Source organism: Passer domesticus, chromosome 2 (assembly GCF_036417665.1).
Source record: "Passer domesticus isolate bPasDom1 chromosome 2, bPasDom1.hap1, whole genome shotgun sequence".
Lineage (NCBI taxonomy): Eukaryota > Metazoa > Chordata > Aves > Passeriformes > Passeridae > Passer > Passer domesticus.
The window spans coordinates 35,958,426-35,982,238 of record NC_087475.1 but is presented as its reverse complement, the minus strand read 5'-3'; the positions used below and the strand labels follow the sequence as shown (position 1 = coordinate 35,982,238).

General features: G+C 38.7%; 2 long non-coding RNA genes across 2 annotated transcripts; one reads left to right on the top strand and one right to left on the bottom strand.

Moving 5' to 3' along the window:
* Nucleotides 1–16,117: 16,117 nt before the first annotated feature.
* On the top strand, nt 16,118–22,806 carry LOC135295316 (uncharacterized). Its single transcript, XR_010357362.1, has 4 exons — nt 16,118–16,198; nt 16,644–16,756; nt 19,266–19,404; nt 22,605–22,806. It is a non-coding gene; the product is annotated as an uncharacterized LOC135295316 (long non-coding RNA).
* LOC135295317 (uncharacterized) lies at nt 19,064–20,311 on the bottom strand. Its single transcript, XR_010357363.1, has 2 exons — nt 20,228–20,311; nt 19,064–19,343 (listed from the first exon to the last, which is right to left on the bottom strand). It is a non-coding gene; the product is annotated as an uncharacterized LOC135295317 (long non-coding RNA).
* Nucleotides 22,807–23,813: the final 1,007 nt, after the last annotated feature.

The window sequence follows — 23,813 nt, the reverse complement described above, 5'->3', positions numbered from 1 at the left end:
TGCAGTTCCTAAGTAATCTCTTGCAAACACAGATCCTCAGAGGTTCTGCCTGTTGATCAAAGCTTGTTCCTCTACCAAACAACAGCATGTAAATAACAACTCATTTCCTCTTTCTGGCAGAAGGTTGAATGGCACCTTTGAAATCTTTATCTATTAATGTACATAAATTTTCTGCTCACGGCCCCTCATAGGATTTGATACAACAAAAAGTGACCAAAAATGCTGTCTTTCATGCTGCCCTCCATAACAAGAACATCCTTTTCTTTAATGTGAGGAATTGACTCCTTAAAGGAATAAAATAAATTACTTTATAACCCTTTTATGAGAAGTGTCTGGTCCAAATCTCTTGGCAATATGTCATAGGGCTAAACTGAGCAACAAATCTGCAGCCTCTTCTGTGTGTGTGAATGGAGACATGATCTTTGGATCATGAAGAGAATGGCCATCACAAACCCTCTTGCACCTCTCTAAAAGCCAATGAATTTCAATAAAGACTTTGTCAGCAAATACATTTTTGATTTATACTGGTGTTACTTGTCCTAGAACCCATGCTTACACATGAAGTGTGATGCATGCCAAGGGGAATCCCAATTATTTACTCTTGAATCACTAGAGAATAAAGCAGAAAATTACTTTCCTTGCCTCTGATATATTTTGACACAGCTTTCCAAAAATCTTTCCCATTCTACAATGACAAAAAATCCTAGTTTTTGAGATATTCTTACAGTGTAAAGCAGACAAAAAACCTGTTACTGACCTTAAAATATCCAATGGCCCAACAGTTTCAAATAAAACAGACTTGGGACTGATCCCTAAAGGTGTCCCACAGTTAATGAAATCTTTAACTTTACGGCTAGTAAGACTGCCTCTAAATTAGATTTTTATCTTGTGAAAAAACAAAACATTCCAGGAAAACTTGCTTTGATTTTGAGGAGTATTCATTTTATGACATAAAAATACTTTTGAAAATAAAGTTATGAGAAGATCAGCAAAAGAGAGATCTTTAGAGCAAAATCCATGTAGAAAGTGAATTGCAGTTCACCACAATTTTCAGCCATGTTGAAACTTGTGCACTGCAATAGTATTTTGGAAAATCAGGACGTAACCATCTAGGCAAATGTTGTTGTCATCCGTATTTCCTATTTAACATGTGAAAAATGTGCATTTTCATCTAATTGCCATTTAGAATTTAGGATTATTACCTTGATTTTAGCTGTTGAATTGAAAAAGTGACAGAGCATTTAGTTGTTTGTCTGCCAGAAGCAGGTACAAAATGAACTCAGAGATCTATCTCAGTTTAAAATATGAAGGGACCTTAGGCTAGCACTTCAGGTTGTTTTGCTGAATTGGGGTCTCTCCCCTTCCACTTCTCCTTGCCAAGCTTTGTATTAATGGTAGTGAGCACCTAATGAAGGAGGAATCTTTTCAATAGTGAGATTTCAGAGCGACTATAAGAAACTGCAAAAGCTCTAGAAAGCATCACAAATGTCTCCTGAAAAACTCTAAACCATGAGAGAAGAGTCCACTTTCTGTCACCCTTTTTACTAAAGCAGAACTCTAAAGTGAAAAGGATGGCTGGCTACCCTCCTGAAGCCCTAAAACTCAGAAACTGAAGACAAGTATGTGAGGAAAAAAAAATACTGTGAGGGCATTAAGACCATACTGGAACTCAAGAGGAAGGTGAATCCATCCTCCCAAATCTTAGAAAATATATGGTTAAACAAAAACTTTAACTTGTTGTTTTAACTCATCCATTTAGAGTGACTAATCTAATTAAGCCATCTTGAACTGAACAATCAAAAGAAATATTAAATGTAGCATGTTTAAGGCAGTTATACTTCTTTTAGGTAGAATAACCCCATGTAGATGAAGTTGGGATCAAATCAATTCCATTGAATAGAATTATAGAAAAAAAAACATGTTCAAGTCCTTCTGAAATACCTTCTACAGAACTAAAGGGATAGCATCAAAAAACCCACAAACAAAACATTAAAAACCACCAAAAAAACCCTCCAAACACCATAATGCAACACTTGACCCTCTCAAGACAAAAACTGAAAAACAAATTATAAAAATTAGCTTTAAGGTTGGATTGAAAGGAAAGTAACAAAAAATTGACTAGAACTATAACAATAATAATAATAATAACAATAATTTTATTATTATTGTGGGGCTTTTGTTTGAAAAGTATTTTACATGTGAGGATAGCTTTGAAAAGGTGCATGTTTGTCCTGTTTGTTAGACAATTTTTATCAAGGTAGTCTTTTTTGTGAATTCTGTCTACCATCTATGAGATTACTGCATCCAGGTTTGACCACTCTAGGCCACAATCTTTTTCTACATGAAAATGAGAGCAAAAGTTCTGTTTACTTGCAGCTGTATGAAAGGTCATCATTGTGTTCTGACCACTTGCTCCCATAGTGGATAGTAAAACCTTTTTAAAGGTAACCAAGCAGCTGAAGAGGTTACCAAAGGTCGCCAAGACTCTCAGGAAAGTTTGTGGGCACTTGAAGGAGGAAAGCACTGGTAACCAGCACTGGGGTCAGCAGCTTGTCATGGAAGACCTGCTAAATTATATCTATAAACATCCCTCTAAAACACGCCCTGAACATGATATGCTAGAACATAAACATTTCTATAAGGAAAAAAAAAAAATTAAAGCCATATCTATTCCTCTGTAGCAGATTTCACACCTTTAAATATTTCTTCATAAGACTACATAAAAATTGCTGGGATAAAAGAATAAAGGGTTAGGAATAAAATTTACAGGGCTGAACACACATGGTATGGCTATGTTTTTATCTTAAATGCTATAACATTACACAATTAAGTATCTGTCTAGATTTTAATTTAGTATTTTTAAATTCTATTTTTATTTGTTTTAAAATAGCTTATTATTTTTTCTCACAGGTAAAATTCTAATGATGATTAATGGCCACATAATACTAACTTAAGCTAAAGGTGGATTTGATTTAATAATAAGTGTTATTATTTTCACTTATATTTACATAAATAGAGGTACTATTAATACTAAAACACTATATATCATAATAGCTAGATGTGCAAGTAATTGTATCATCTATATCTCATCTGTTTGTCAATTTTAACTCATTTTTTTATCTTCAGTGTCCATCTGAAGGGCATGTTAATCTTGAAAGCAGTTTATTTCATTAAGTTGAAAAACAGCTGCTTTAAAGGAGAGGAAAAAGGTTCAGAAACTTGTAAAAATGTGTGTGTGTGTGTGTTCCTGTTCCTGGCTCCTGTTCTTCGATTGTGCTGAAAATTATTAATTATTATTCTAATAAATAAGATACCCACTAAGATAAGGGACTCCTTTAAATGATATTAAATTGATATGCTTGATTAACTACCTCTGAAATGAAGCTAGCAAACCAGAATACACCTGTAAAAGTTAAACTAAATTTGACATTTTTACTTACCTTGAATAACTACTAACTAATATTACATAAATATTAAAGGTCCAAGGACAACATCTCAGCCTCCTTCCCTGTCATACAAGATTAGAACCAGATCAGTCTTTCAAGCATCCTTGATAACCTATAAACAATTCTTCTTCACAATTGTCATTGCACCCAGAGGTGAAAGATAAATTATTATTTCTACCAGGGCAGGAATGGTAGGAAGATTTTTTGAGATAATGTTAGGAACATCCTTCACTTGATTGGGAATGATTGAGAGATTGGCTGATTCAAAGTGACTTCTTGTGTTGAATTTTATGAGATGGATAGTTCTGTGACTGCAGCAGGACAGTGCTGACAGAATAACAACTGCAGACATTTCAATGTAAGTACAACAATGCACAGTTAAGTTGTGATCAATATATCTTTATTTTCTGGCAATAACACATTTTTACTAGATATGATTAGTGTCTAATCTACCTCCCACACTATAGTATATATATAAAAAACTGGTACCAAGATGGAAAAAAGGAAACAAAATACACTGATGGCTGAGCATTAAATTACAACTTGAGAATTTCAAGATGAACCTGAAAGAAAAGTATTGCATAGAACATGAACAAAATACCCTGGTAAAAACTATGTTTCTTTAAACTAATTCATGTGTTTGAATCAAAGGGCAGGTACTACTGGTCTGGATAGCTTGGGAAGAAATTCACACCTTTTGATTAACTCAGGGAAGGCAATTTACACAGCCAGTTTATCCATTTGATTGACATTGATGTTCATCCAAAACAAAGGTCATTCTCCACACCCTTTGTGTTGAGATAAATTCAGTTTTCTTTACAACAGCTATACTGATTCCCTAATTTTTTTTCAGTTCCATCCATGCTTTGCCTTTTGACCTATGTAAATTGTCCACAACCTATCAAAAGTAGTTGAACAGCATCATTGCTCTTTTTTCTGTGTGAATTTGTAGTAGGTTAATGCTGGCACCGAGCAAAGCTCCTCACTCACTCACCTCCATAAACTGGACAGAGAAGAGAAAATTTAACAAAGGTTCATGCGTCAAGGACCAGAAGAGATCACTCATCAAATACCATCACAGGCAAAACAGGCTCAGCTTAGAAATATGTATTGAAGTTATTACTAACAAAATCAGAGCAGGATAATGAGAAGTAAAATAAAGCCTTAGAAAGACTTTCCCCGTACCCATCCCTCCTTCCAGCTCCACCTGCTACAGCAGCAGTGCGAGGAGGGAGGAAGGGGGATTATGGTCAGTTCATCACCCGTGGCTTTTCCCTCTGCTCAGAGAGAGGAGTGGTTCCCCTCTGCCCCGTGGGGTCCCTCCCACGGAAGACAGTTCTCTGTGACCCTCTCCAAAGTGGCTCCAATCTCACAAGCAGCAGCTCCCTGTGAACTGCTGCAGCTTGGGTCCATCCCATGGGCAAACAGTCCTCCCAAAACTGCTGCAGCATGAGTCCATCCCATGGGCAAACAGTCCTCCCAGAACTGCTGCAGCGTGGGTCACTCTTCCACAGGGTGCAGCCTCCAAGGACAGGCTGCTCCAGCGTGGCAGCAGGGCCCCTTGCCTTGGATCTCGCATGGGTTTACAGCCTCCTCTCAGGCATCCTCCTGCTCCACTGTGGGGCTCCTTCCTGGGCTGCAGATGGATCTCTGCATCCCCAAGGACCTCCATGGGCTGCAGGGGCACAGCATGGTCTGCACCGTGGTCCTCACCACAGCCTGCAGAGGAATCTTGGCTCCAGTTCCTGGAGCACCTCCTCCCCCTCCTTCACTGACCTTGGTGTCTGCAGAGCTGCTCTCCTCACATGTTCTCACCCTGCTTTTCTCTGGCCACAGCTAAAACTGTGCAACAACTTTTGTTTTTCTTTCTTCTTAAATATGTTTTCACAGAGGTGTTACCACCATTTCTAATTGGCCCATCTTGGCTAGAGGCACGTCCATCTTTGGAGCCATCAGGGATTGGCTCTGCCAAACATGGTAGAAGTTTCCAGCAGCTTCTCACTCACTTCTTGTATTGCCCCCACTACCAAAACCAGGCCATGCAAACTCAGTACGGTATTAGATGAAGGACAAGGCTATTCTAGTACAGAATCTCAGGGAGTTTGGCCAGAGTATGGAGGTAAGCATGCACAAACACCATTTCCTAAGGGACGACATTTTGTATGCCGCTCTGGTAGAGGAGAGGAGCCTCCAAGTCATGTGTATAATCACCATTGCCATCACTCAAGTTTGCCCTCATTCTCCATCTACTTCTGACCATGAAAAGCTTCTCAGTTTAAATTCCTCTCAGAATTGTGGTATTTCTGTGGCTTATTTTCTGTAAAGCCACTTGCTACAGTTCAACTATGTTCTGCACTGGGTTCCAGACTGCACTCACCCAGCCATGGTTCATCAGCCACTCTGTCCTAATTAATTGTTTCAAGTAGTGACAACCTTAACATTTTTTAAAATTATCAGTGGATTAGAGGTTTTTGTTGTTTGTTTTTCTTTTGTTTTGTTTTGGTTTTGGGTTTTTTCGTGGTTTTTTTTTTTTATTTTTACTTTTACAAGACATGTCTCAATATGAAAGCAGTCTGATGAATACAAAGTAAAATATTCATCCTCCAGCAAGTTACTTTCCTCCAGTTTTAGAACTTTCCAGGATATTTTTATTTAGAAACATGTTAAGATCAGTGGTGGCCAGAACAGGCTGTACTTGGCACTTCTTATTGGGACAGAAAGAACTGATAAGAACAGGCATTTGGGAATTTAACAGGGAATTTGGTATACCCTTCCATCTTTTTTTTTTTTTTCCCAAGATGAGGAGAAGATGTTTTACATTTCTTATAAGATGCATTTGTTATTCATATTTAGAGGACTAAAGATCAAAAAATGTGCTAAAACTTTTTGAGATCAAGCCCACTCCCAGCATGTTTTTCTTGGGTTACAGTGCTATATCTTCACCCACTTGATATCTACTGTGGGGAATGCCCTTTTGAAAGTGGGTATCTATTTTGAGAGAATAGCCATGGTTACAAAAAAGGCCCTAAATTTTGCATTCAGCACAGCAAAATGGTCTTCCTTCAAGAACACATATGTGCAGTGACCTTCCTCCTGCAACACCACAGTCTTGCAGTTCTGACAGTTTAAAAACATGACAGTAAGCATTTTAATATGTGTCACGCTATGGAGAGCCTGTAGCTCAAGTTACTCACTTATGAATTCACATACAACTACACGAATTGTGCTAAAAAGGAGGCTTCCTCTCCTTCTGTCTACATTAAAGAAAGGCTCAGGTTTATGAAATGGGGAGAGCTTCTGTGAAGTTCTGAATCAGGGACATAGGCTTTTGAATAAGTACCCTTTTACAGAAATGCTTGGCTCCTTATACAGAGATGAACAAGTGTCTTGCTCAGACATCTGAAAGCACTTTCCTCCTGCTTTGAAAGCCTAGGTACCTCACCTTGACTTAACAAATTATGGCAAAGAGCCTTGCATTCAGAACATTGCCATATCTGTGTCACAGGCCCAAAATATAACTCTGTCTCTGCAGATTCTGGTCCTGGAAGTTTTTCCCTAAGACAGCTTCCACGTTTCTCTCTCTTCTACGTTACAATCTTCATTGCCCAACTGAACTCCTAAGTTTCTTTGACTCTATAAAGGCTATTTTCTCCCTTCTGCTTAATTCAATATCTCTAGCATTTGTCTTATACTCCCTGCTTGTAATTTTGAGGCACTTGGTGCTAAGAGATAAGCCTGTGGCAGATGTAATTATCCAGCAGCATATTAGTCACTTGTTACTGCCACCTACCTGCCTCTTTCATACTAGTGTTTCCACAGGGAAGGGAGAAATTGGAAAGCCTTTAATCTTCCTTATAATTATTTCTTAATAAAAAATATCTGTATGGAAGGTAGACACAAAAATCAGAAGTTTAAACCTGAGACTCATCAGTCCTGTAAATCAATGGATTTTATTGCAGAACCTACATCATGCTTTATCTCTATTGCAGGCATCACATGTTGACTTTTTAAACTGAAAACAACAAATACAGTCATCTAACTTATCTTTAGTCTTTTACTATTTATTGCAGACCTGTGCCTTCAGCTGAACCCAGACACGTCTGTCAGTAATCCAAAGCTTAAAAAAGCTTAGAAAATCAGAGTATAACTGAAGTATAAATTTTACTATTTTGTTTTTGGAATATTTTTGTTTCAGTTCCTTAGTTTCAATTTACAGTCTTTGCAGCTCTTTTAGCAGGCTGAAACTCACAGTGCATTTGGACAAATAGATGAGGCACCTAAGAACCACTAGCTCTCTTCTATCCACAGTAATGGAATGGATTAGGACAGACAGGTAAGCAAGCAGGGGAACCACGCTAGATCACAAGGATCCTTGGCAACACTGTACAGAGGACTTCCAAACACCTCTGTGTAGACTCCAGTTCACAATAATCACTGAATCACTGGCTGCACCTGAAATTACTCTCACAGTTGCCTCTTTGCATTGAGCTTCTGATCTCACATGGGTTTACTACTTCCGATACAACACCGCTTGTGTGTTGGTTTCATTTTCCTCATTCTGCACCAGAAATGGAAATTTCTGTTAGTAAGACTGATGGAAAGTGTTTTTGCAGAATTTCCCTCAGATACCCATGACCTCATTCACCTTCCCTCTGTGCCAGACCATGCTGGATCTGCACTGGCTTTGTGCAGCATCACTCTGTGTCACTCCTCTCAGAGCTCTCAGTAATGGGAATGAGTGCAAGGAGACCAGGGCCTGGTTTACATGCCACCGTTCAGGAGTTTCTGAATGGCACAGTTACTGACTTGAGATCCAAACTGTGCAAAGTGAATATTTCCAGACACACACAGCCAGATTCAGATGGCACTGCACTTGAGTCTAGAAGCCCAGCTCATAGAAATTGGCTCTGCACTGAGTTAGCTCACTTGTGAGTGTGTAATCCTTGTCTGTGCAAGTATTAATGGAGTGATTAATCAGGAACCGGATAAACGACCCACAGATAATTCACAGTTGATTGTAGTTTCTTTTATCTGCCTCTGCTTCTGGATTGAAATTTTATGTAATGCACAATCCAAGAGTGTTTCTGCTGAATTCATAGTGGATATTTTCAATCAAGATCCCTTAACACAGCTTGGTATAAATGTTAACTTTTGCTCAAGGGAGTATGGATATGATGGGGTTATTGTAGGTCAATATAAAATGAAAGGATGTCAGAGTAACAGCCTAGCTTCAGCCAAAGCTGACACTGAAATTTTAAAGATCCTGTTCATTGAAGGGAAATCTTGCTCTTTTGGAAATTGCAATTTGCAGAGATATGGACTTGTTTGGTTTCAAAAATGTGCCTCCAAGGTGTAAAAAGACAGAAAAACTTCTCCACTTTGCAATGGAAACACATTGTCTGAAAAGTATTTCAGTTGTGCAAAATCAACAGCACAAAAGGATGGATATGGCTTAGAAAGAACCTGTCCTCTCTTTATTATTTCTTCCCCTGATGTTAATTCAAACAAACATCCTATGGGTCCTCCCTTTGCAATGTTTGAGCAGAACTAATAGCCAACAAATTATTTTGAGAAATATCAAAACCTTACTTAGAAGTTTCTGTGAGAAGAAAAATTACTTTTCTAAATTAACTGCTGGTTTTATGTACTTGAAAATAACTGCACAGACTCCAAGAAGATGGCTCAGTAAAAGACCATGCTGTGCTGAACTAATATCACAAGGGGAACAACCTTTAGACATATTGTATTAATGTAGTAAATGAGGGCAAAAGGGCCTTTAGAGACTGAAAAATAACCTATAAAAATTCACAAAAGAGCTCAGGTTTGCAGCTGTGCCTATGAGCAGCTCAACAATATGTTTACTGCTTTATCACTCTTGTAAGCATTTGAAATGCCATGGTAACTATAATTTTATGGATAAACTTACCCTAAATATCTGCTGCTAGCTTCACCCAGAATCAACTGCAGTTCAGAAGCTGGTAGACGTCTTCCTGATTCTCATGACCCATTAATTATATTGTCCCTCATGTTACCTCTAGAATCCAATCCGAAAGGTGACATCAAAATTCACCTACCCAAAGGAAAATAGAAAGTAGCTGTGCAGGGGGAGCTGCAGCTGATCACAGCATCTCACACCCAGTGTGGGAAGGCCATGTACACACTCATAAAAAAACACCTCTGACAACAGAAACAAGTATCTCACCCCCTGGTTTTCATATGTTGTCCCCATTACAGGAATTCATGGCCTTGAGGAGGTTCTCTCCCAAGGGCACAAGGACAGAAATACCAAATCTGCCTGAAGTTGGCATATTCTGGATGCAAAGGGAAAATGAAGACGAGTGAGGAATCCATCATGAAACACCACAAAAAGGTGTTTTGCTACATGGGATCTGTGCAGTTTCCTTTGTAAATCACCTCATCTTATTGGCTGTATGCATCATGTATACATACATATTGGGTCAGAGGTATTGTTATAGGAACATCTGGACTCCAGTCCCAGTGATTTTGGGATTGGACCCAACTGATCTTAGGGCACACATGCAGAAACACCAGTCTTGGACCCCTAGTAGACTCTGTAGTAGAGACTTTGAACTTCCACTCACCCCAGTCTTAGAATGATTATCAGAATTACGAGTTTGCTTCTACATGCTTAAATTCCATTTAGATCTTGTTTTAAAGTACTTCATATAAAAGCCTGTGGAATTAAAAGAGAGTGGGATTTGTGGATAAAGGTGACTCTGTAAGAGTTATGTGATTTGAGTTATTTTTGGTAACATGTCTTTAACTTGTCCATAAATGTCCCACAAGAAGTTAGTACTGTAGTCTTGTAGCAGAGAAACAGGAAGCATTAAAAAAAAGAAGCAATAAATACTCAATTTTCTAATCTGCAAGCTTTTAACGCATTTACAGCAGTCGATTTCTTGCCCATTCTACTCACGTTCTTATTAACTAAGCTGCAGTCCTTCTTGGAAGTAAATATTTTATTTTAATAGCACATGCTACCACCTGCTGTAAGCAACTGAAACTGCCTTTGCAATTTCAGAGCTTTCAAAGCTGCATTAAGCAGCCAGCCTTAGATTTAAAATACAGCTAGATTGTTGGCATCTCTTCCTGATGCTAATTTAATTAGCTATTCATCCAAATATTTTCTAACTTTGAAAGTTTCTTAGTTATATATGATTTGTAATATCTGTGGTTCAGCAGTCTCTAAGAAGCAAAGAAATTTAGGAAACAGTTCTGTTGTAGATATGAAACTGATAATAAATTATTTAAGTAATGATAATGAAGATTAACTATTTCCAAATACAGAAAAATTAGTTCAGAAATTAGCAATTGATTCAAGGTGAGCAGATTTTTTTAATAAATCAAGCCATGAGGGATCAAACATTCAGAATATTAATTATTAAAATATTTACCTTTTTACCCAGTTCCCCATTTGACTCAAAGAAAGGCTAAGAAATGTGCAGGAGATGAAGATGTCTCTTTATTACTTGTTAGAATTAGAATATTTTAGGGAAAAGGGATACATTCTACATGGCTATTTCAATATGTATTTCTCTGGGGTTTTTTTCCCTGCTACATTCGTCCAACTCAAAACAAAAAGCTAATTATGTGTAAACAACTCTTTTGCCAAATCCTCAGCAGGTATAAATCCATGTAAGTACTATCGAGGCATTGGCTTAGGCTGCTTTCCCAATCTGGAAAATGGTTTGTTATGTGCTCTCAAGATTTTGGAGGAGGAACAAAAAAAAATTGAGTCTAGGGTAGAGGAGAAAGAAAGCAAAAAGAGGTTTATGTTGTATCAATAATTTGTATGTGTATATGTAGTGCTGATGCTACATTAGAAAGTACAAGTGCAGAAGAGAAGCCAAACACATTGTCCTGCTGCAAATTCAGTTTTTGTTCTAGCTTCTACAGCTTGCTTTTTGTAAAAAAAAATTCAAATCAACTTGTCCCTGCTGCCAGTCATTCCAGCACATGACTGTCTTGCAGCCCATAGAATTTTGTCTCTTCTCAGTCCACACAGGGAGCCCAAATGCACACCAGCTGTGGGCTGCCAGGTGGTGATGCAGAGCAGAGTCAGCCCCATGCTGAGATGACCTTGGCTGGACACTTGTGCTGCGCTGCTCTCTGGAGCTGAGGAGCACCGTTCTGGTGTTCCCATGGTGTAGGACAGTTTTGCCTGGAGTGCAGCAGGAGCAACCAGAGGCATAAGGACAGCAGGGGGCAATGGCAGCTCCCTCTAGATTCCCTTCTCCTCCTGTCCATGGCAGCAGCCACTTTCCAGCAGTGAAGCCCAGGAATGAAAACACTTTCCTAACAGCTGGCACATCTGGTGACACAGCCACATCAGCAGAGGGAACAGAGGAGTCTGTGCAATGTCCACCCAGTTACTGCACTTGCAGCACATCTTGCACTGAGGCTGATGTAGGTCAGACCATGCGGAAATGGATCCCCTGCTCCAAGTGTAGCATAAGCATACACACAGGGAAATTTGGGGTTAATAGTAGTGCTAGAGCCAGGTACTTTCCTACCTCCTTGTCTCATGTCCTAGGTAGCCCCACACTGCAGAGCTAGAATACCAGCTCCCTCACCAGATCATGCAGGTATTCTCTGAGGTTTTACAGAGAACCTTTATGTTCTTTTTATGTTAGAACATAACTAAAGCACAACCAGAATCTGGCCATAAACATGGAAAGGATTTCCCACACCAGTGCAACCTACCACTTAGGCCATTGCATGCTTTTTCACTGCATACCCATGCCAATGACAGGAACAATTTGTTTCATTCTAAGTGCTAATATTAATAACAATAATTAAAGTAATTAATTATTGCTTTTCCTTTTATTTTGGTTTTATGATCACTGGTCTTGTCACTTTACTTTTTCTTTTCCTTGCCACTCTTTTACCCATTAACCCCATCAAAATTGCTCCTCTTGCTTTTTTCTCCCTTTGTCCACGTTGGGCAACCCCTGGACACATTTTCTTGGCAATTTCAGACAGACACAGTGTCTCCAAAATGGAATGCCTTCTTTTTCTCCCCTAATATCACTGTTCTGTTTTTCTTCTTTTTTCCCCCATTATATTTATAGACTTCAAATCTTTCAGTCATAACCATTATCTTGCTAGACTTGATTGATTTCCTCTCAGTTTAGTAACTCTCAAAGCTCCCTTTTTCTAACTGTTACAATGTCAAAACATTTTGCCATATGTTCATGCATTGCTTTCAAAAGCCCCATTGCCTTCCTCCTTAGAGCAGAGCCTTTTTGTATGAATACCACTTCCAGCAGCAGTGCTAGCATATGTCATCCCTGGAACAACATTGGAACACACCTCACTTGGGACTTGTCTATCCTGAACACTGTGGAAAACTGCACATGCTGCCTGGGATCCACTGTGCCAGGAAATGTAAAGGTATCTCCTTCCATCTGTTGGGCAATGGGGAGAGGCAAGGCTACTCCTGTATGCTTTACTTGCATATCTCCTTCAGTCTCACACTGTGAGTCATCCTTCAGTCAGAATTAGCTTAATAAATTGAAGTAAAGAAAGATTCAAGAAATACTACAAGCAAAGGGTTTGCTGAGGGACTCCAGGTGATTTGTGCTTCTTGTTACCCACTGTGACAGTTCTGTCAATAAGACCTTTTTGTGAGTGAAGAAATTATGGCTGAAAATTTTAGGCTACCAAATTAAGCTAAGCAGACTTCCCTTGTAGGATAAGATGTAATGGAGTTGCTGGCCATGCCTCCCTTTCCTAGCCATTAATTACAGCAATTCTTAACTTTCTGATCTCTTTTTGATGTAGTCTTTCCCCATTTCATTACTGACCTGTCCCTCTAGGCAGGCTGGATAGATTGGCTGAGACCAATAGCATGAAGTTCAAGACCAGGTGATTAGATACTGGGATGGGCTGTCCAGGGAGGTGGAGGAATCATCCTCCCTAGAGATATTTATGGAAAGACTGGACATGGCACCCAATGCCATGGTCTGGTTGACAGGGGGGTGTTGGGTCATAGGTTGGACTCAATGATCTCAGAGGTCTTTTCCAACGTAATTGATTCTGGATTATTCTATCCTTAAATTTATTTCCTTTATTTTTTCCACTCTCCCCTCCATCTTTAAAATGTTTTTTCTTATCTTAAACATGAAGCCTAAAACTACTTGTTCCCTTAAGACCTGTCCCATATTTTGACTAACTTAATCTGGGAATAAACCAAATGTTGTTCCAGGAAACTGCACTGTATTAGTAACAGATGCAACAATTAATTATTCAGGGATTTTGAGTATGAAAAATAAAGACTGAAAAATTCTGGTGTAAGATTCTTTTAAATTAAAAAAAAAAAAAAATAAAAAGAGTTACTGTAAAACAATGTCCCAGAAATCCCAACATGTCATTTGGGAGATGGAAATTAAGAAAATCACACTTCTTTCTTCTTTAGTGATTGTCTCTGTCTTACTCTAAAAAATACCTGCCTCTCTGAAGAGATGCCATACCTCTTTAACTATATAGGCCATTTCTTGTCATCTTGGTGTCACTTAAGAACTATGATATTTGTGGAGACATATCTTGTCTTGAAGCATTTTCCTTCTCTTTCTGCTCTTTTTACATATGTCTTATAATTTTGAGGCATGTTTATTTAGGTGGCTCATAAATTCAATATTTTCATATTTATGGGTACATGTGTTTGATAACATGTCAGTGGCAGTGTATACACTGCTAAAGCAAGGATCCCTTCTTTCATTTTCAGACAAATACATATTCAAGATTAGTCAAGAGAATCTCTCTTAATGATATTCTTTCCATCCAAATATTTTTATTTTACCTTGTATTTTGCTTTGGTTTAGTCAAAACAGAGTGACAAATAGGTTGCATTTCAGTTTTATTGCTGCTTTCTCTGTTCTGCTGAACTCTGCGGGTTGTCTCCTAAAATACTGTCTGACAAGGAAATTGTTTCCACACTGTTTTGTGCTTTCTCCCACAGAATCTCTCAACCAAATCCACCAAAAATTGAATCTGCTGTAAACTAAACAAAACAGTTTGATCACAGCTAGCGTAGAATAGTACCATTCAATCAAAGTCAAACTGTACCAGGTTGACTTTTGTAAGTTAAAGGGTTGACTCAAAACATCACCTGTGTATAAAGATGCCCAGAATAATCTGTGCATATCAGATGTGAAAAGTAAAATTTAAATTTTAATTCAGTCCTACACATGCTTAAATACAAGCCTTCTAAAAATGAATTCACAAATACATGAGTCAGTAAAACCACTTCCACACTTAACCATACTTTTAAGCGATTGGCAGGATAAGAGCCACAAAAATGCTACAAGCCAAAGCACTGAACTTTGACATTTCTGATGGCCTTTGATCTTTCATCTACCATGAGGATGACACATGAAAAAAATTGTTTGCTCTTGATGCACTGACTGATACAGGGGTTTTTTGCCTGTGTTGATTTGACTTAGCACAAAGAGCAAACGCATTTTCAACAATAAAAGAATAATATACCTTCGGTTTTTTAAGAACTGGAAAACAGAAAAGGTCATTTGCTACTGCAGATGCACTGCTTCTTCACTGATGATATCATTGGAATAAAAGTGCTGCTCTTGTCAAGTCAGCACTTTGATACAAACCAACATCCTTCTAATTTCAAAGATGTATTTATACAAATGTACAAAACCATAAAGGATGTGATTATCCAGATATATTTCTCTTAACTTGTGATTTTCCTTTCTTAAAATGGCATTTCTATAAACACAGCCATTTGGCTTTCTGCATGACACAAGGTAAAGGTAAATTTTAACTCTTGATTTATATTTCAAATATTCTGCAACTCTTTAGACACAGTAATAATCAGATGGGGCTTCTCACTAAATACATCTTGAAAGCTCTGGGTATTTATAATCCCTTTCTTAGTACTCATACACGCATAAAGAAACAAAATTATACACAGGTGCATGTAGAAAAAGGATTGCTTTTTTTATTTTGACTCTGAAGGAGGCATGACACAGTAAGCAAGGATGTGGGTGTGCCTGAGAGGTCACCTACCTCCAGGGTTTAGACACAGAGCTCTAGGCTACCCAGAAGCATTTCCATCTAATTAAAATGTACATGTGGAATGTCTTCTGGAGGACACCAGTTTAATACATGTGTACCTATATATATATATATATATACACACAGAGGTAATATATATATGTATATGTAATATATATATATACAGTGACAAATTAATCCATTAACTTTGTGTTGTTTTAGGATGCAGAAGTTCTAAACTTGAATCTACTTGTGAAGTATTGTTTTTGAATTCTGCATTAAGTTGGTACTGGATGAAATATATAACCAAGATCTTGAAGCAGAGCTGGCAATGCAGTGCTCCAGCACAGCTTCCACAGGAAAGTTAAAGAATGCCTGTAGCATTTCAAGGCCTCCAGTCTGCTCTCCTCTGGAAAGCAGGCACAAGTGACCCCGTAGCCTCTCAGCCACAGGATATTTAACACAGGTCACCCACATCCTACATGTTAACATTTGTTACAACAACCAGCATCACTTTAAAGAAGCAGCAAATTTCATTGCATCCCAGGCTGAACCACAGCAGCAGGTTTGCTGTGAGGTGATAACTGACTTGAGTCCTTGTGGAGCACTGGATGGAATATTATCAGCCTTCATCACAGCAATGCTCAGTGCTGTGAAAACTGACATGCTGCTCTTCATATTCAGAAGTGGGAGATGAAATATGTTTTTAAGATAAGGTACCAAGGAGCTTACAATCATAGAATCACAGAGTAGTTCCGGTTGGAAGCTATCTAGTCCAACCTCCCTGCAATGAACAGGGATGTTCTCAGATAGATCAGATTGCTCAGAGCCCAGCCCAACCTGACCTTGAATGTTACCAGGGATAACTTAAAAATCTTTAGTAGCTTTTGGTAGCAATTAGAGAGGTCTTGTAGATGCTAATTAGAAGTCTAAACTCTGCCTAAGGTGTGTGTTTCTAATAGCTAAATCCTAGTTTTGCAACTTTAACAAAATGAAGATAACAAAAGGCTTTTATGACAAAAGACTTAGAAAAAAAGAATGATACAAGGTGAAAATTCTCACATAATTGAAACTACTACAAACTAGGAGGTAAAGACCTGCCTATGCAAGCTGATTGGTATCTTTCAAACATGCATTTTCTCATTAATAGTTTCACTCCAGTGGTGCCATAGTTCATACTCCAGTCTTGTTCATTTCTGCACTTGGGAATGCCAACTGATGATTCAAGAACTCCAGATTGAATACTTCATTTATTTAACCTTTACAGAGCCTAGGTAATTTCAAAAACATAGAGTAATATCTTTGCTTTACTTTTGTGCTCAGGAAGCTAGAGTTACTTCAGCAGATTTTTTCACTTATATGTCAGATAAATTTTCACGTACAAATGTATTCCCTAAGTTGAGTGATTGTAAGACTTTAAATGTCAACTCAGTATTCATGAGGAATCTTTTGTCTGCATTAAGACCCAGCTGCTGTCAGCGATATTGGGTTACAGAGCACAAGAACAGCCAGCCAAAAAAAAAAAAAAAAGAAGAAATCCAAAGTCATTGCTTGATTTGATTGTTATTCACTTTTAAGTATTTTCATTCAGCTCTGATTGCTGTAGAATTTGTCTGCTTTATGAGTGTCTTTAAAAGGAGACATTGATGTTTTATGCTGTCTTAAGTGCTAACAATCATCACTGCTAATGAACACAGACTCATTAATGTCTAAATCATTCACAGCACAAGGGTGTTTCTTTCCCTCTTGAGTTTGCTTTTCCTGGGACAATTAATTTTTATATTAGCTACTACATCTATTTCCAATGCCATCCATTAATTTTAGTTTATCCTTTGGATTACAACACTAGGTTTTTTGCTGTAAAGGTAGAATTTTTTTATTCTGGGAAAGAATTTTTAGACCCACCCCATCACCCATCCACAGAAATACAGATTTTTATTTAAAATTTTTGTTTAATTCTTAAATCTCTAACTTACAGCTCTTTTGACTATTCCCTAAATGAAAGCTGATATTATTTTAGTGTAAATAACTTTCACTGGGAATCATGAAGGAAACAGATATACCTCTTGAGCACAGAACTATTAAAACTGACAATATTACACAATGACATTATCAACTCACGTGGGAAAAAGTTCTAGAAGAAATTGTATTATCATACCTGTTTTTTATATTTGGATCTTATATTTTAGATCCTGAGGAACAAAGCTTTCTTTAAAAATACTTTTTGGTGACATACTATTGTGACCATTTTAGGAAAAGCACAGCACTGCCAAAGACTTGGACTGAATCATAGGTCTAAAATTTCTAAAGAAGAAACTTCAGTTCCTGAGAAAAATGAATACTCTGAAACTGCATTACCAACAATTAATTACAAAATTATTAGTTTTCCTGTAGTATTGGACAGTGCAGCAACCCTTCATCCACATGCCCTCCAGTAACTCTGGTGAAGCACTAGGATACCACCTAAATCAAACCATAAGCAAATCACATGATTTTGTTGGGCTTGTCTATTGGTTATAAAATCACTATCCCTATGCTGTGACCTTGGCAATTATGCAGTTTATAGAACTAAAAGGAACAATCTGTGGAACATTTTGTCTATCAGTCTCTTTTCCTCATATTTGGCTCTTTCTGTTCAGGTAGAAATTGCCGCCTTCTATTGAGTACTGTCTTTTTATTTCCATTTGGTTTAGATTCATTGAATATTCATAAAAAGGACGTGCTAGCACTGCATTTTTAGTATCTTTCTAACTAAATAAATATTACAATCAGCACCATATTACAGCAGACAGTAACATAGCAGGAATGTGCTAGGTTCTGAGAGTCTGAATAAACAACGCAAATAAAAATCATGGCATTTGCAAAAGTGGTATCAGGGTATGGATCACACACTGCAGCAATGCTGAACACACAGAGTTCTCTGAGCAACAGAACCAGATGAGAGTGGTTTCAGAGTTTTGCAGATTAGTGATTGGATACTTTGATGCCTAATGAAGTATGAGATTTTCATGTAATTGGGCATTCACTGTTCCCTCTTCATGTGAGCACTAAGCAGCAGCCTGGAGCAGGAGAGGCAGTGTCACAACAAAGAAGCTTGTGTTCCTGTTTCTGTGCCTTGGGTGGATTGACTTCATAAGAAAATGAGAAAACTGGGAGAAGTTCTTTTGGCACCTGAAATATTTTCTTTCCCGGATAGGTACACAGACTCTTTTCCTCACACAGGCCATTACCACCCTCTCAGGCATCTCACATACTGGAGCTTTGGCAAAGGAGTGGGCAGAGAGAGGAATATCTCTATTTCTTTGTGAAATTTGGATAGAACTGGCCCACTGGTTCAGAAGTTGCTATATATGAACAGACACAGACACAGGCATTCACACTTTGATTGCTCAATGTTCATTCTTTTCAGGCACCTTGATTGAAAATGTGAAGGGGGGAAGAGAGAACAAGAAAATAATCTGCTTTCTATGTAAAGAGGTCTGACTTGTAACAAGCTGCAATTCCATTCATTTTGTCTCTGATTTCTCACTTTATGGTTAACAAAATTCTCATTGGGAGGAAAGAAAAGAAAAAAGCAAGTCTATGGAAAGACAATTTTATTACACGCAGCACTGAATACATGCAGCTTCTCTCTGAATTCAAAATAAGTGCCTTGCAAGTTCCATTACATATATATGCATATAGATAGATAGATAGATAGATAGATAGATAGATAGATAGATAGATAGATAGATGTTTTATGAATGTATCTCCTTCATACAGCTTTTCCTCCCTCACACACAGGATTTCAGCTGATTGTGTTTCAAGAATCCAAGGCTTACCTCTGGTAGAGAAACCTGGCTCAGACTTCTGAGGATATTGCTAAGTTGGAAGAAAAAGCTATGATAACATGTACAGAGTGGAACCGTGTGAGATAAGAAAGGTAAATTTGACAGTAGAAGTAGAATTTTTGAAACAGGGTCTGTGAGTCGTTCAAAGATTCTGAAGGAAAAAATACCCAGGTGGAAAAGAAAGAACTCTGGAGGAAGAAGAAGGAGGTAAAAGAGAACTCGCGAGGAGATGAAATCCTGAGAGCATCAAGGGCCAACGTTGGTGCCTTTACCTGACTCAGGATTTTTCTGACCTGACCTCATTATTGATCCCTGGCTATCTCTCCCTGGAGTCTCTGATTGTCAAATAGGAAGGGGTGAAGACTAAACACACTAACATTTAGCCTAGCTCTTTATTAGACAGCTAACATCTGTACATGCCAAGCAATGAATAATTTTTATGTACTTTATAGCTGTTTGTATTATGCTGTCATAGTCTCTTTGCAAATAGCTAAAGGTGTCCAAAGTGTTACAGTTACATCAACTGGGTACATCAAACCCAGCCATGATGAGTTTCTCTGGATGCCACCAAAATCCAAACAGACTAAAAGCAATTGGTGGCAGTGATCGGACAGGGAGAGAATTTTGAGCTACAACTTCTAAGAGGAAAGGAGTTAAATGATCTGCGCTCTTCACTGCATGGTCCGGTCTATGAAAACTGGCTGTTGAAGGGGAAGGTCTAATTGTAACTGCTCCATATGGTAATTTGTGGCTAATTAATGATCTGGAATGGGGGGCTAGAAGGTGTAAGTGCAAGAAAGGGTTTACAAGAAAGGGTTAACCCATCTGGAAGCAGGAATGCCAGAGACAGATGGACTTCTTGCAAGGGAATAAAGGTTCTCTCAGTGACGAGTTGAGAAACAACCTCAGCATTACCTTATAAACCACCCTGGAATGGGAATATTCAGGGGCGCAAGCTTAGGGTCGACCTTTGGACAGCAGAGCCGGGCTGAGGTGCTACATGGAACCACAATCAGGACTAGTGCTGATGCAAGAGTTCATATGGAATCTGCTTATGACACATCTATGGAGACTCCGTGTAGAACTGCATATACTGGTAGAACTCTGGCCAATGCATTATTCATTAACCGTTTCTCTTTTTTATTTAAGCACACCTGTGTGTTTAATTGAACTCTAGAGGTACCATCAAAGTTCCTCAACATTGTATATGTCCCATTTTCAGACTGCATCCCTGTACCTTTTAACATTTCCTAATCATTCAGGAGCAATATGGTAGCTGATCAGTAAGCTATTTCCCCAAAATGGAGACTGTGACCTGACACTTTGGAAATTTATATGTATTTTCAATCAGCAGAAGAACCGTGGTGTATGAAGTCTCTCTCTTTTAATTGGAGACTTTACAGGAAATACAGTATTCACATCAGCCCAAGATTTCTTATTGTATCCTGTGGGCCAATGGCTGGGGGCATTTATATGGATTGCTGTATCAGTACCTATAATGATTTCTCTATGATGTCAAACAAATAAACAGCTTTGAGAGCAGGGACTGAAACTTCCCATGGCAAATACTTCATTTGTGAATCCACGTTAAAAAGCCATTCAAAAATCTGGATGTTTACCAGTCCTTTTCAAAGAACAGTTTATGTTCACCCAGCTTTAGGAAGAATTCAGGCTCTGTGCCATCCTGGCTTTAGATATCTAAATATGGAGGAAAATAAGAATTAAGTAAATTTCTTTCAGTTAATGAGATTTTTTCTTTGCCCTTAACAGTGTGTTAAGGTCTAATTATTAAAATTATTAGAGAGATGCCACTGCCTGAAGTAAGGTGCAAATGAGACCATACGCTGAAGTTTATAATAGAGATTTTTATTAAACAGTAATTGTGATATAGAGTGATAGATAGACATATAAAGAAATAGGAAAAACAAAGAGAAAGAATAAGAGTAGAAAGGTCTATATTCACACCCTGTTGGATCCTGCCACAAGACTTGATTGTTGCAACTTCAAAGTCTGTTGGTCAAAGCAATGGTCACTGTCTTGATCTATCAGGGGTGGGAGAAATCCACAAAATAGCATCCACTGGGTTTAAATGGGCTCTGGTTCAGGTGGGAATGCCCAGGTACCTTCCCTGGTGCATGAAGGCAGGATTACTGCAGTTTCACACTGAAGGGTATAATGCCACACTTCATGGGCACGCTTCAGTTGTGAATGCCCAGATACCTCCCCAGAGGGGAGTTTTCACACCACAGCCCTTATGTAAGAGAGGACACTGGCATGATAAAAAGCACTATCCTGCCTCATGGGATTTGCCTCCTACCAGCCTTCTCTTTATCTTGTTCAACACCCAGCTGCAGCCTCCTGTGATGAGTGCGCACTGCCCTCTGCATCTGGGTAGTGAAGAGGTTGATTGCTTGAGTCATTAACCAGTCCAGTCTCTCACACAGTGTTTCACACAGTTTGTGGGGTTTCTAGAGGCCCCTTTTTGCATCATGGTCCATTAGTCAGAGAATCAGGATGTTTCTGTACAATACAGCAGTAGCATGGTCCTCTCGTTCCTGGGAAACACTCAAATCACAGACTGTAAATAAAGTAGGTGGAATATATAGAAGAGTGAAAACTCTTTTAACTGTTCTCCCAAAACATGGATCATGTGTGATTAATAACATCAAGGGGAGAAAGAGGTATGAAGAGTCAAAGGGAATCAGATTTCACTTTTGCAGATGTGGGACAGATTGAGACAGCGTTTCTACCTTTGAATTTCTGGGGTATATGCTGACCATCTTACAAAGAAGAACTCCTGGGAAGAGGATCCACTTTATCTTATAAAGTCTTCACAGGGCACTAAGCTTATAGCTGCAGTGAACAGCCAGGACACCCAAATAATTGATCTACATGATACCATGAAAGTGATGGAAGTTTTTGTACAATTAAGTGGAGACAGGCAGACCTGATTTCTCTCTGCAGATCTCTAGAGGCTGTTTAGAAAATTCAAGCAGTTCTGCTTTGAAGCTACATGCACATAATCTTGATGGGTCAACATTTAAGTTAGAAGGCTATATTGGCAAAACTTTTTTCTTCTTTGCCATCTTGAACCTGATCACAGTATATTCATGTATGTAAAACAGCCAGTCCAGCCTATTTGTCTTGTACATAGAAATTATTTCACACCATTTTCAGCATAGCACATACTGCTTAATGCTGGTGCATAAACTTCTTTATTTGCATTTAACTAAGTTCCAAGTCATCCTGATAAGCATATTAATTGAAACATCCTTTCTCCCTCTTTCAACAGCACTTAAAATACAACCTAGCACAGGATTCTGCAGGGTGTAGCCCCACCTAAAAGGAGTAAGTGAAGGATAGAAGAAAGGCTGGGGTTGGAAGTGGTTGTGGTGTGGAGGGGGAAATTAGGCTGACTAATAATGCAAAGGCTGTTCCTGCTTGAATACTGATGAGCCAAGTTATCTATGCTGGCCACCTGCCTAACTATTTATTTCCTGCCAATGTTTGATTGCCTGTGCTGATCTTTGGGGAGCTGTTATTGTGTGAATGCTGCTAAATGATTTTAATCTTTATTTTAATTCCTGTAAGCTTTTAATATAACAGTAAAAGATAATATGTGATTTCTGTGTTGTCTGATTGCTAAAACCTTTGTGCAGTAATAAATGAATATTGAAATTCCCTGTGGAAATTCTGGAATTTAGCCAAAGGGCAGATAACTGTGGGTGAAGGCTTAAGTAAACAGCAGCAAAGTCTTGCCACTGCCCTTGCAGGAGATGCACAGAGAACACTTTGGTTACATCAACATAGCACTGTTTATCTCTCCTCAGCCTGTGTGAGAGGCAGCTGTGGTCTGTGCTCTCAGCCTTCATGCACTCATTCTGTTTTGATGTAACCTATAACTGCATGGCCAGTCGTGCACACTTGTCTTCCCATGAGCTCAAATTCCCACAGCAGAGCTGTGCTCTTGCTCAGGGACCACAAAACCCAGCCACCTCCCCGTGTTTCTTGTCTGCTCCTGAACATAATCCAGAGCATAGCATGTATTTACCATGGTCTCAAGGCTCTCCTTCACATTCAACTCAGGCTCAATTCCTTATCCTAGGCAGATCACCAGCACAGGCCTGCCACTACCCTGTCCATAATGTTTTCCAGCTTGGTCTGGACCAAATAATATTCTCCAAAACAGTGGTGAAGCACCAGATAGGATGGTCTGACCAGTGCTAAGGGCACAGCTTTTTATGACCAGACTATTTGGTGAATGAGAAATAGCTGGTGGTGGTTGACAATATAGTTTGAAGAACTGGAACTGGAACCATTTCTGTTTAGCGTAGGCAGCAAAATGGAAGAAATGGTCTGTGCTGAATCCTGGGAATTTCTTGTTTCTACTGACCAAGTAAAACTTTCACAGTCCATTTTCTGGATGGCAAGGAAGAAGTCTGTGCGTAAGGAACAGTCATGCCAGCAACTGTGGGTAGGTGTATTAGCCTGGGGCAGTCTG